This window comes from Sinohyriopsis cumingii, chromosome 2 (assembly GCF_028554795.1).
Source record: "Sinohyriopsis cumingii isolate HCF-2022 chromosome 2, ASM2855479v2, whole genome shotgun sequence".
NCBI lineage: Eukaryota > Metazoa > Mollusca > Bivalvia > Unionida > Unionidae > Sinohyriopsis > Sinohyriopsis cumingii.
Genome location: NC_142962.1, coordinates 46,406,392 through 46,421,848, shown reverse-complemented (window position 1 = coordinate 46,421,848; position 15,457 = coordinate 46,406,392). Strand labels below are relative to the sequence as shown.

The 15,457-nt window shown below is 34.9% G+C and overlaps 1 protein-coding gene across 2 annotated transcripts in view; it reads left to right on the top strand.

The window, feature by feature from the left end:
• The first annotated feature begins 7,672 nt into the window (after nt 1-7,672).
• Nucleotides 7,673-15,457, top strand: part of LOC149804763 (uncharacterized) — a 64,401-nt gene continuing 56,616 nt past the window's right edge. The window contains exon 1 of one of the 2 annotated variants that reach the window (XM_089944118.1): nt 7,673-7,962. The gene's annotated coding sequence lies outside the window, so the exon portion shown is untranslated. The remainder of the gene's footprint in view (nt 7,963-15,457) is intronic. The other variant, XM_089944104.1, reaches the window with a different exon arrangement.

Genomic DNA, 15,457 nt, shown 5'->3' with positions numbered 1-15,457 from the left:
CAGTAGTTTCCCGTGGGTTGGTAGTTCTTTCTGGACTTCCCTCTGGTTCGTCCTCCACCAAATATACTGAAAGGCATGTGCTGAAAAATGGCATTAAACCCACAAAAAAGGCAAACCAAACTTTACTGGTTGTATTCCAGTTTCTCAGTAATTATGCTCACAAGGTGTTTTAACAAGAAGTAATAGTCTTCAAAGTATCGAGAACTAAAATTATCAACTCTCCATGTAAACGCCAGGTATGTGAAAAAACTAAAATTATTACCTCTCCATGTTAAAGCCAGGTATGTGAAAGACAACATACTGCTGTGTACAGAGATTTCATTAGCACATCAATACTAGAAAGACAACATACTGCTGTGTACACAGGTTTCATTGGCACATCAAGACTAGAAAGACAACATACTGCTGTGTACATAGGTTTCATTGGCACATCAAGACTAGAAAAACAACATACTGCTGTGTACATAGGTTTCATTGGCACATCAAGACTAGAAAGACAACATACTGCTGTGTACATAGGTTTCATTGGCACATCAAGACTAGAAGGACAACATACTGCTGTGTACAGAGGATTCATTGGCACATCAGGACTAGAAAGACAACATACTGTTGTGTACATAGCTTTCATTAGCATATCAAGACTAAGATACATTCATCGAAATATCTATAGGTTTAAATCTGAATTAAAGTCATGAACAATACTTCATTAAAGTCAACTATGTATTAGGACAGATTTTTTTGTAAAAGTAATAAGATTGGAATTTTCTCTAAATTATATTAAAAATAATTTTTCATTAAATTATATTGAAATCAATTTCTGTTAAAAGATATTAAGATTAAATTCATTTATTTCAGTATTACGATTTTACACTATTTAATAAGATTGCGCCCTTATGAGCAAAAAGGCAAAACTCTCTTGCACTATACATTTCCCTTGCATCGTAAGTCAGAAAAATTACACTCGGTAAGTTGTGTAAGTTGCTGAATTAGCGGATTCCTAAAATTCTCTGACTAACTAAGCTATAAGCTCCACGCGTTAATGCGGCAAAATTGTCTGTCTAATGACATACATAGACGATAGTCTGTAAGAAACGATGAAGCCTCACTTTGAGATTCTGGCCGAACTCAAGAACTAAACGTATGACCATATTTGGCTGCGTCCTAAGAAACTGTGTATAAAAAGCGAGGGTATTTGTTCACTAAGTAGTCCGTTCGTAGGAATCTCAAAGGGGCTTGTATCGTTACAGGTAAGATACCGTCTGTGTACAATTTTTTGAATATAGTATAAGGATTTTTAGTGTTAAGATGTTAATCTGACATCGGTACGTTGCAACATTGGATGATTTTAATATTTATTTACTATTCTTTAATGAAATATATTTGAAACTTTAATTATTTGAAGAACTTATTTTTACTTGTAATTATATTACTGATTATAGTTAAAAAAAGACGACGTTCGCTGCCAACTTCATACTCTGTAATAGTTAATTCAGAAATAAAATACTCTTTAAATAATAGAGTTTAATATGTTGACATTTTAGATCAAATTCAGTAAAATATATTTCTATCAAATGATTGCGGTATTCGTCTGAAATATTGAATTTTAGATTCTTTAGCTATCGTGAACTTTTTCGATATTTAATTATCTGTATTATATTCTAAAAGGCAGGAATTATACAAATGTATGATGTTGGTAAGTGAAGGAATATCGTAGTTTTATAGGTATATCTTATATCCCTAATTTAAGTTTATGTAGATTGATATTGGAATGCAATTTTATATGTTGAGTATTTCAATAACATTAATCTGTTCTTCGGAACCTCAAAGGGGCTTGTATCGTTACAGAATCCCGTATCTTCGCTTGCCATATTCCCCAGATGTAGCCATATCTACTCCGTCAAAGTGACAACTCTTTCAAGAGAGCTTGAACTTCTTCTTTTCTCTCTCTCTCTATCTGTTCATATGAAACAGCATTACTAAGAGTTTATGAGACAGTCTCGTAAAATATGTAAAACAGGATCTAAAGGGTACTCTACTTTTTATAACATTTTACCTCCCAACATATTTGTAAAGTCCCCCTGATCAATTAACTTTCAAACCCTTCCGTGACAGTTAAAATCAGTGATAGGAGAGGTTACATCTAAATCAAGATTGCGTACAATCTTAAGTCAGTGGGAACTTGTCAAAATTCAGGGTCAAACATTCTCAACTCTTTTTATTTAAAAAAAATAATAGGTTACATCAATTATTTCAAGATACTATTGAAGAAGGAATTAAATGAATACAGGAAAGAAGCTGAAGATTTGGAGATTTATTCCAAGGAATTGCTTAAAACTGTGATGGTATGTTACACTCTGTAATTTAAAGAACTGTTTCAATCTGTTAAGTGGCCGAGTGGTCTAAAGCGCTCACCGTTCCGGATCACTGCCATCTCACCTCTGTCTGCGTGGGTTCGAGTCCAAGGCTCGGCTAGCGTGGGTACGTGGGAAAGCCTGCCAGTAGCTTCTCGTGGGTCGGTGGTTCTTCCCTGGGTTTTCCAGGGTTCTTCCTCCACCACTTATACTGGCCGCCATGTATAGCCTATTTTGTGCTGAAAAATGGCGTTAAACCCTAGAACAACAACAACAACAATCTGTTAAGGATTTTGTTATGCCATTAGACGATGACAAAAATCAAAGATTCATTACTGTTATTATGTTGACGTAAAGTACGACACATACATAGTGTACTCGAATAGCAAATGCGAATTTAATAAAAAAAATAGTCAAATCACCTTCAACGTTAAATAATATTTTTAAAGTTATGGACATCTGTATCAGTTTTTTTGTAAAGATATGTGCTCAATGCTTTAAATATTGATGAAAAGAGAAAATCACACAGTGATTATTCGTCGTTGTTTATGCATATTTATCATGCTATTTATAACCTATTGAAAAAGTTAAGACAAAATTTATTTTAATTCATTTTTTTAATTACACTAAATGTAATCTGCTGCTTTATGCCTATCGTTATGTTCAGCTATAGCAATGAAATCCTAGATGGTAAAAACATTATTACTATGTGCAGTCATGTTTTGACAACTTCACAACGAAGGGTTGTTCTTGTTTTTAAAGAGAGTCCTACTTTTCACACCCAGATGTCTAAAGTTCAATGTTACAACTGCCATAAGCTAGCCGCCCATCTTTGCTTGCCGGGCTCCGTCGATTCACGTCGTTTCACCTTTACCCTGGCAGCAGATTGCCTAAACAGTATCTGCTGCGGCGCTGTCTGATTGGATGTAGCTCAAAGAAACGAATCCACTGAGATTAATCCTTACAGTCTTACCTTGGAAGATGGTTGGAAATAATCATAGCAGCCTCGTGTCATGGACTTGCGTGTAGTAAAATGGCTACGCTATTGACAGCCGTCACCGCCAAAATTACATTAATCAAATGATCTAGTATGAAATCAAATGATTTAACCTAGCAAATGAAATGATAAATCCAGATTCCAAATGGTGTGGTGTCACATGAAATGATTTAACGAACAAAACCGAATGATAAATTTAGATTCCAAGTGACGTGATATTAAATATAATAAAAAAATGATTTAGTATGAAATGAAATGATTTAACACAACAAATGGAATGATGAATTCAGATTCCAAATGATGTTGTGTGATATAAAATGATGTAGCATGAAATGAAATGATTGAACCCCAAAAATGAAATGATGAATTCCGATTCCAAATGACGTCGTATTAAATGAAATGACTCAGTATGAAATAAAATGATTTAAAGAAGAAAACAAAATGATGATACCTGCTTCCAAATTACGTGGTATTAATTAAAATGATATAGTCTAAAATGATATGATTTAAGTCAACAAATGAAATCATGAATTTAAATTCCAAATGATCTGGTATTAAATAAAATGATTTCAACAACAAAACGGAATGATGAATTCTGATTCCAAATGACTTTTTATTAATTGAACTTACATAGCATAAAATCAAATGATTTAAACAAATAGATGAAATGATGAATTCAGATTCCAAATGACGTGATATTAAATAAAATGATTTAAGGAAGAAAATATTTTTGGTAATTTTGATCTTATCTGATCAATAATAATTACCTCGTTTGATAACCTGACCTAGCATACACACTAAACTAAAAGGTTTTTTTCTCGCTTACATTACTGGATTACGTACATGTGCATTTTTCGTCGAAGTCCTATATGTAAAAATTCTTCCTTTGTTGCCACTGAATACTAGTTTTCAGCGACATGTTACTGTGGGGATTCTTTTATTTCCTCTTTCAAAGAAATGAATACGTGAGTAATAAACTGTTACCTCCTTTGGAATATTTTATGACTAAAACGACCACAGATATGCTTGAATAAACCCAAATTTAGCAATGATGTATAAAAATACCAAGGAAATGTGTCATTGATAGATTTCGTAAAGGTTTGTAAAAAGGACCCATAAAGCCAGCATAAGTGAGTTCTAAGTGATAGTACGTTAACTCTTGGGGTATAGCACGTTAACTCTCCGTACTTCAGAGTCCTTATACAAATCATATGTACCACTCCTATATTCCTCACGTTTATCCGATTAAAGTATGTACATATTTCATCTCCATGTACTACTTTTAGCCACATGTAAAGCCATACACTTTCACTGTCTTTTCTCTTCCACCTTTCAAATGAAAACCCTTTAGATTCACTCAACTTCACATCGCAAACGGAACTGTTAAACTCTGATACAGTAACATGCGGACATAAACCAGTGACACATCAGTACGAACACCACTATAATTCAAGACTCTCTCTCTCGTTCGCGCCATTCAACATTGAATAAACGAAGATGGCAATGGATTTGTTTAAGAACTTAAAAGACAGCTGGTACTGGATGGTGGATGCCGCCTATGCGGTGGAAAGGCTAGAACATGAATGCAGGTATCCATTTACCAAAGACTTTTTAACAAGTCAAGTGACAAGCCTGAAAGTTGCCAGGGATCTGGTACAAGGCATGATAGAGGAGGAAGTGGAGAAATTAAGAGGCTTCATTGATCCTCAGTATGTGAGAGTGGGAACCTTGAAGGAGGCACTGAATGTCATCAGTCAGGAGGCACTAGATAATGTCATCAGTCAGGTGCTTTTTAGAAGACATAATGAATTTGACAGAGTGGTCTTTTGTGAAGTGGTGGCTAGACGAATTAAAGAAAGCTGAAGAAATGATGAGAAAGGTAATGAAAGAGGAGGTGAAAAAGATTAAAGATCACTGGGCAAAGGAGAGAAAGGAAAACGAAAACAGAAAGAAAAAAGAGGAGTTTGAAAGACAATGAAAACTGGATGAAGGTGAAGGAGAAATTTAGATCTATGGGACATACTGACTGGATGCCAGAGAATGAAAAGAAGAAGAAGAAAGGAATCATTGAGAAAGCGAGGAAATGGTGGAAGAACTGGAGAAAATAGAAGAAAAACCCAATGGCCCTTTACAGAGCCACTCATATGCCTAGAAAAGATTTTCTTTCTTGCCTAATTTTTTTTTTAGTTGATTGTATAGTTGATTATGTTTGTATGTTGTATGTGTAATAAATGTCTCTGTCCCGCCAGTCCCGTTCCCTCCAAGCGTTCTAGGTTTTTTCCTGCTCTTTGGTCCCATTAACGTCATCTCATCTGTTCCTACATTGTTGCAACATTGTTACAATCTTCAGTACCGTGACGTCACCTCACCTGTTCCATTCCTATTGTCCTTATCATTCGGTGGAAATGTATTCAATTATGCTGGTGTAGCTGCATGGCTATGTGTTTTGAAGAAAGAAAGACTCTTCAAACAATTTATACATTCATTTTGTTTATATAATTGATTTATTTGATATAAACGGGCTCTTGTTACTCTATGATATATCTCCGTTCAGATCTCTCTCAATCCATCCATTAATTTCATATTTAATATCTTTTTATACCCGATACGAGCGAACAAATGGTGGTCGGCCATCTGCTAGATAACTATAAGCAAAAAACATAAGGAGTAGGGGAGAATACACATCACCACTACCTTCAACACAAACACACACACACACACAGAGGATGGTAGTAATTCAGTGAGAACCAGGGGGATGTGGGGATGGTGTGTGTGTGGGTTACATGGTGGTATGGGCGGACATTTTTGATGTTGTTCATTTGTCTTCGTAAAGCGGATAAACTGAGTTGTGTAGCGACTATATTCGCTCATTGGGCCCCTGGTGGCCAAGCGCCCTAAAGCGCTCGCTGTACCTATAAGGGATATGTCATGTCTGTCCGCGTGAGTTCGAGTCTCGAGCTCGACCTAATGGATATGTGAGAAAATTTGCAATAACTTCCTGTGGGTCTGTTGTTCTTACCGGAGATTTCCTGTGTTAATCCTCTAGCCGTCATGTATAGTCGCCCATCGTGTGTTAAAAATGGTGTTAAACACACAAATAACATTATTTTTAGATTTCGTAATTACTATTTGTACAAATTTTGTATTAGAAGAGGAATAGTACTTTGGGAGGCACTAATGATGATCGAACCCGGGACTTTCAGGTAGATATAATATTTACCTCCACATAATATTTCACTTCTGGATAAATAGTATCTAATGGAATTTTCACACCATTCGTTCCAAAACCCTTATCCTTTAAAATCTTTGTTTTATTCTGTTGCTTACCAGCACATCATGATGATGAATATATTTACATTCAGTAGTAGTATCGCTATTATCATCCTGATGAGCAGTATTTGAGTAGGAGGTAAACTATTCATACTTGAGATAGGAATTTTAGAATACAAAACTGGGCACCTTAATAGCTGAATCGTTGACAGCATTGTTGGATACTATACTTTTGGGTCTGTCTTCCTCCGAAACTATTTGTACAATATGTTCATTTGCCCGTTGTTGCACTGATCGGTGACTGACGGTACGTCTTGAGGAAATGTTATTGTAATACTGTATATTGTTCACAATCGAATCATGATCAGATGGAATACTAACAAAACTTGTGACCTTGTAAAGTACTGGATCTATTAGTCGAAGTCGCATTACCATTATCTGTGCCACTGTATGAATATATAAGTGTTTGATTCTCTCTAAGAACAAGTAGATAAGCACAAGAAGCTATGCCCTCTGTTTAGTTCTTTAATTAAGCCCACAAACAGCAAATAGTTTTGTTTGGTTCTTCAGCTAGTAACACACACTTACACTTTGAAGATTGATTTTGTGAATGTATGTGTGTGTTCGTGTATATATGCGATATGAGTGTTCATGGAAACGTGTTATGTGTAAACAGCACTTCTGTGCCTCCAGCTGATGTATTTATCAATCGTATTGTGTGGTACAGGAGTGCACTGAGTTCTTTTTGAGTCTAGGTTAAATGGATAGGATTGAGGTACGACACCTTTCGATGAAGTTATATTATTTACAATGTAAAACCCTTCACCCTCCAAATATGACAAGAGACGGTGGATATCTTTCGCTAATTTGACTGCTGCAACTGATACACGACAACAAGTGCGTAGGCATTATTCCCCAGCGGAAAATCTTTTGTTTCCTTCACTGTTTGAAACAAAATCTGCATAAGGCCCTCGATCTTGATATCAATTTAACAAACATTTATGAGGATTCTATTTGTAAATTCTTCTTTGGGCATATGCGTTCATTTTATCTGGATACCAATCAGTAAACACTGCCGCTGCCTTTTTAACAGGGTATCAAGGACTGTTACTGTTTTCTTATCAGACTGACTTTCAGAATGTACTGAATGCAGTTTCATATTATTTACAGTACGTTTACACCGATGTTAATTGGTTTGTTTTTTTGGTGTTGTACGGCACTGCGACGCATTGTGTGGACAACAAGTGAAATATTTTGCACAAGGACCCATAGGATAATGCATTCAGGTATTACCTGTATTGACATGATGAAAACACAATCACATATCAAGCCTACAGATATAATGTAAGTAAAACTTGTTTTTCTTTCAACTTTCAGTAATTTCCTGAGATACTGTGGGGGTGGAGGGAATCGTATAGGGGTGGATATTTCTGATATTTTGGCTTATTTGCCTTCTTAAAGCTGGTGAAGTTTAGATCTGGGTAGCAAAAATGGTGTTAAACACAACATTATTTGCAGACTTTGTAATTACTATTGTACCAATATTGTATTGTCAATGATCGGAAGTCCGAAAAGCCAAATGGGGGACAATTTAACATTGATGTTGTCATGACGCCTGTCACTGGGAAAAATGACAACAGTGTTACAAGTGGCTGACATGAATAGGGCACTGACGTAGCAACAGTGCTCGACTTGACCGCAATACGCTCTACTTAGTTAAGTATGGAAAATCCTATTTTAAATGTGCCTATAGGGTTTATGGGGACAATGGGAATTTAACATGGAAGTGACACTTTGGGGATAAAAGTGCTTATGGGGTCAAACAAGCTTAGACAAACAAACAAAAACATATATAACACAAAGACAAATATGTGTTTATGGTGGGAGTTAAAAACAGAGACAATACATATACAATACACGGACAAAAATTGGAGTTGTTAGCATAATCGAACACATACACACTATACAAAATGCCTTTTTCAGTCTTCACACGCCAACTATCAAACCAAACGGGGAAGGGTTAAAAACTAACTACATCTAATCTCACACTCCTACTATCCATCACACTACAATAATAATATCCATCACATCACCTATACAATCAAATACTCTATGCACAAAACTCCGCGTTTGTTCTCCTAAATCCCTTAACTCTATAAAAAATAGGGGTATTACGTAAACGAAAGAAATGAAATCGCACAAATATGCTATCCGTCACATCATCTATAATTACCAACACACCTTACTCATACACAGTATCCAAAGCGCATTTTATTAGCTTAGAGTGTCAGAGAAGATGATGCAATCCAATAAAATACTCTCACAAACCACCTATTCCATCTAATAACCCAACAGCACACTAACCAAAACACCTTCTGTTACCTTAGAGTATAAGAGAATATGAAATCTCACAAGCATGCAACCATACAATGCATATACCATCCAACAGCCCCTACAGACATACACTTTCCAAAACACCATGGGTTAACTTAGAATGTAAGAGAAGGAGATGAAATTTCAAAAATATACTCTCACACACCACCTATACCATTTAATACCCCATAAACACACTATCCAAAACATTTTGTGTTAGCTTAGAAGATAAGAGAAGGAGGTGAAATCCTACAAAAATACTATCCATTACACCACCTATACCATCCAACATACCATACACACAATATCCATAATGCCATGTGTTATAGTTGATGTGTAAGTATATCTGTGCGATTTTGTTTCCTTCTATTACACAATACCACTATCTTTTGATAGTACGTTTCGGAGTTAAGAGACTAAACAATGAGTTTTGGATTGTGTGTACAGGAATTTGGATAGTGTATATAGTGTGGTGGATATTATTATTGTGGTATGATGGATAGTAGGTTTGTTAGATAAGATGTAGTTTGTTTTTAACCCTTTCCAGTTTGGTTGGATAGCTGGTGTATGCAGACTACAACAGGCTTTTAGTATAGTGTGTATGTCTGTTTATATTGATAACTCATATATTTGTCTGTATGTTATATATGTCTTGTCTCTGTTTTCAACTCCCACCATAAACACGTTTTTGTTTTTGTGTTGCATATGTATTTGTTTTTCTCACCCAAGCAACAGAGAAATCTAGATTTTTTATTAACCTTACTTTTCTTATCTCAGTCTTGTCGTGTGAGTCAAGTCGTCTCATTCATTGTGTCCATGAGCTAGGAATAACTTTTAAAAAGAAGAGACTCTTCTTCGTCTTCTGCTGTGTGCCCGACGGAGTTGTTCTAAAATCAAACAACAACAACTGATATATAATGCAAACAAAAAATGCATATAGCAACTTAAAGTCTCTCCTCTAGTGGGGGACAAATAATGTAACCCCGAGAATATGATTTCCTAGTCTCGGCGCAAACCCTAGCATATATTCTCTTAGTCTATTTTTGACCCCATGAACATTTTTGTCCCCAAAGTATCACCCCCACGTTGAATTCCCATTTTCGCATAAACCCTACGTGACTGGCTTATTGAGGTCAGCCACTTATAACACTGTTGCCATTTTCCCCAGTGCCATGACGTCAGCGATGACAGATTCACGTTGTCCCCATCAACCCAATGGACATATCTTCATTTTTTAAATTGCTTCTTGGATTAACTCAATGTCTCCACCCCCAGCCCCAGCCCACCCCCTTTCTCTCTCTCCCTCTATGCCTATACGTAAAATGTAATTGCTCTAGGATGAACTTATTTTTGATGACTACTGTGATACAATACGTGTCCAAGACAAGTAAATTCTTTTTCATATAATATTCAGTGTTATTATATGCTCGTTTTGTTCTCCGTTAACTTTACATTGCCAGAATTGTACATTATTTTATTATGTTGAACTCGCGTGCAATTCATATCGCATTCACGTGCATAAAGAAACTATTTTATATTGTAAACAAGCAATGGACGCAGACGACATCACGTTTGATTTGTAAACAAATCATGTATACTCGCGTAGTAGGCGCTTTGCGTTTTGGTTGATTAAATTTGTTTCTGGATGAACTAAAGCAGGTGTTTTGTGGACTGCCACATGACAGCTGCTTTGGCACATTCCGCGTTACCTTTTTTGATACCATGTTTCGGATTTATGCTAGCTGTACAGAAGACGCTAGACAGGGTCCTTACAAATAACTTGCAAGTGACAATGTATAAACTTGTCTTCTTTAGCTGGTAATAAGAATGGAGAAAACTATACTTACAGTTTTACATCCTGTTATCCGCTAAATATACTTTCTTACTTCTGCAAATCCATATTACATGAGCCATGTTATAGGTTCTCAATCTTGATTACACATTTCAAAATTGTACTTTAATTTCGAATATATTCTAAGTGCAGTTACATCCTCCTTACTACACTCAAAATGAAATAAGCATTAAATTCCATAGCGTCTTTTTAATAATTGCAATTGAAAGACTTAATATTTTTCCCACTTGATGATTTCAATTATTCAGTGACAGAAACAGAAACACATTTGCAGATGTCAACACGCTTCTTCCTCGCTTCTTCAATCCGATGTATTTCATGTGGAATCGTCACATATAAATCCAGTCCATAATCACGAAATTACGTACAATCGAAAAAAATGCTAAAATATATTCATTCCAGATCAAATGGAAAAGTTGTTGTAATACATATTCATTCAAAATATTACTCCAAATTTCAATTTTAACTAGGCACGCCATTTTCTTTCGAAAGTTATGTCTAGCGCGCGACTAAGTACAAATTTACATGGGTGGAGTTATGTGCACATTAGTTATGTTGTTGTGTAATGATAAATCTGCGGTTCTGTATTTAGTTTGGAAAACGGCATACATTCAGTTATATTTTTCCTTGTAGTGTATTTATGTTTATATAATTAAGCCTTAGGTAGAATAAGAAAATGAGCATATAATAAAAAGGTTACTGCATTTCTATGGGAAAACATGAACTCGTTTTGTCGGAAGGATATACTGCACTCCCTAGATCGTGCAGTATTTCCATCCGAAAAACTCGTTCGAATTTTCCCATACAAATGCAGTAACCTATAATTACTTGAATGAGGAAATTGATATTATTTATTCATTCTCGTCCGTTTTAAATGCACCTCAAATGTAAACATGAACATATATAACCTAATTTTCATTTATCCGATTAGCCATCATCAAGTATATACATATAAATTTAAGTTCCTTCAAAAAGTGATGGTTGAATGTTCACTATCTATCGCATACACAAATAATTAAAAAAAATATATTAAAAATGTATTTTTACGTATACACATATACGTTTCCATGAACACTCGTATCGCATATATACACGTACACACACATACACACACACACACACAGGCATGCATGCATACATACATACATACATACATACAAACATACATACATTGATCTAACCAATAGTCTGGAATGTGGCGATGTGATAAACGTTTTGATGTATGACAATCATATAATCCAAAATGTCCTTGAATGAATTCACAGTAATCCCAAAATAGTGATATAGTCCAAAACGTATTAATGAATACATTGTAATTCCAGTGAAAAGTTTAAATAAATATATCCTTTCAAATAAAACTGAACACAACAATAACATTGATTTCACTTAGGATCATAAGGTTGGAATGAGAAATTGTGAAGTAAATCACATTTTTTAAAAAAAAGCTAATGCAATAACAGAACCAGGATGAGTGTAATTTTCCCATCAAGTTCTTAAACAACTTGCTTCTAGGACATTATTAATTTCTAAATAGAACTAGACCTTGAACTCAACATCTGTAAATATATTTACACACAATAAATAATGATCTTAATATATAATATAAAATCATAGATAAATATTAGCCTTATAATACTTTATTTACACAAATATTTAAGTGGTCAGGTAGGCTTTAAACTCAATGAATAACTATGGTCAGTCACACAATATACATATTCATAACATTTAATCATGGAGAAACGTCAACAAAAGATACAAATTAAATACACATAACGGAATATATATATATATATATATATATATATATATATATATATATATATATATATATATATATATATATATATATATATATATATTCGCATCTTTATAGGTAGTTGTTTTATTTTATGTTTTTTTGTTGTTGTTGTTATATTGGTATTATTTTTTTTATTGATAAAACTGGCATTCAACAATTGACAAAGGTCTTCGCCGTATCTTTCCATTTTCCTATCCGCTACTGGCAAGGATACGGCTTCATACCCTAAAGCCGTCTTAAACCGCTTTTTGGTTTTACGCAACTGTCAAACTTATGCAGCAATACTACTATACTAAAAGATGATCCCTTTGGGTATCGTAACATGATATAGAGAGTCGAGCTTCCGGAGCTCAGTATCAAAAATCATTTGCCGGCAGTTGCTAAAGCTGTAACGGTTACAACTTGGTTCAAATGACAATTTAAGTACTTAAGTTCTTGTTGATAACAAATTCGTTTGTAATTTGTACCTAAAACCAAAAACGATGGACCTTTCTAACATACAAAAGGCGTCTTGAAAATTTATTCTTTCAGAAAAAATTTCTTTGCTATTCTGTGTTGTACGCCATCTTGATTTACAAGCACTCAGTCGTATGTGCTTAGGTAATTTAGAAAAATAATCTCATCGTTTTACCTGAGATTATCATACAGGTGTTACATACTGTTTGCGATTCGTTTGCTTATCAGACAGTGAAATCAATCTCCATTTACAATAATATTCATGTGCAGACTTGACAGGGAAGGTAAAAAAAAATTAGGACAACGCATGGGTCAATCAGTGCTTCTATATGTACGTAGAAGTTTACTCAAGGATCTCTCCCAATTTAAATTTTTTCATACTTTCGTGTCTGAGTTTTTTCTTCTTCTTCATTTCCTGGTTTATTTATTTGTTGTGCCGAGATAGCCACCTTGAGTACACAGTAATTCATTTTGATGACCCTATAAAGATTCAGACTTTAATGAAGAAAATGTTTAAAGAAAATATATCTTTTAACCAGACATACCTTTGTGGTCAGCATTGTACTTAGGAAGACCGGAGGGGGTGGGGGATAACTGAGATCTGCCATTTTGTCTATGGCTTTGGCAATTAAGAAGCCTGATTAATTGATTGATTGATATTTTTACTTCCTCAGTAAATTATGAAGAGTACAATCAGTAGTAGAGAGAATACAGCAAAACAAAAACAAAATAATGTACAGTAAATAAAGGTGAGAAATATCATACATTTACAAACGATCATACGTAAATATGCATATATGGTGACCAATCGCCATGACAATTAAGGAAAACCAAGTTTCACAATTATACAACCTTCAGGGTATTGCAATAGTTTCACACACAATCTTTGCTGTGAACATATTGAATCCATTCTTATTTACTCTGATATCAACAAAACTGAATAACATACTTACAAATTTATCGTTAGCCTCATTTAGCCTCATTACGTTTGGTATCTATTCTGCATTACAAATTAACACCTAAATGTCAACATGAATCTGTTCCTTGGACACTCTAGAAAAGCTAAGAATCATTATCTATTGTTCTTGTGTAGGCAGACGAGTGTTTGTTGAACACTACAATATTAGTTTTCGTGGAATTATATCCAAAGCTCCACTTTATGGATTACTCGTAAACATTAACTGATCGAAGCGCGACATCGAAATAATTAAAAGAAGCATGTCGCCTGCTACACCAGGGCATCGGCAAGGATTATCCAGAAATACAAAATCATGCTTGTACGTAAATAATGCAACAAGAAGTTCATTAATAAACACAACGTAAAGTCATGGGGTAATATACAATCTTGGCGTGTTCCTTTTAGAACAGGAAATCTTCGAGGAATTCATTTTAGACAGAATAACTCTGCTATACATATTCAAATATGCGCTGACAATCACTTCTATATTCTGGAATTGTTACGAATATGATGTAATTTATAAAATAAACCATTATGCCGTACGTTATCAAAAGCTTTCTCCGTGTCAGGAAAAGCTGCAGACAGCTTGCTTTCTTTTCATTTGCAAAACAAACTAGCTCGTGTACTAAATAAGAGGTATTGTTAAATCCCAGACTCTTCTGAAAGCCCCCCTACCCCCCCCCCGGATTATTTGAAAACTCAGAATACCAGTACTTAAGATTACCGTGAATCCTGTTTAATAAAATCTTGTCAGAAACAAATTACAAATAGGTGGAGGAAGCGTTATTGCCTGAAAATTATGAGGATCCTTTTTTGTTGTCTTCCATCCCTTAAAGAATACCAGACCATCTTTAGTTGAATTTTGGTTCGAGTGCTTAATGCTCCAATTAGGCCTTCATTATCAATACCAGCAAATTCAAAGTCAAGATCATTACAAACCATGCTACCAACTTCATTATGCGTATCCTCGTGCTTTTTGACTTTGTGGCTGACATATGTTGTGATTCTGACAGGAATACTCGAACAACCATGAACATTATTGACACTTAAACTAGGATTGGAAAACTTGGGCACACTCCTATCATAGACTGCATTGTTAGCTTGGGGATCTGTCTTCCTCCGAAACTATTTATATATAGTGTTAATTTGCCCACTGTTACACTGATTAGTGACTTGTTGACTGTACGTCTTTGATGATATGTTATTGTAATACTGTATATTCACAATCAAACCATGATTAGATGCAATAGTACATGAACTTCGTGACCCTTGTGACGTATTTCGTCTATTAGTCGAAGTCGGATTACCATTAGCTGTGCTACTGTGGACGCGTGAAACCGCAGGATTTGTACCAGAAGTAGTGAGATGCTCTTTTTAAGTTGTTGTTGTTCTAGGGTTTAAC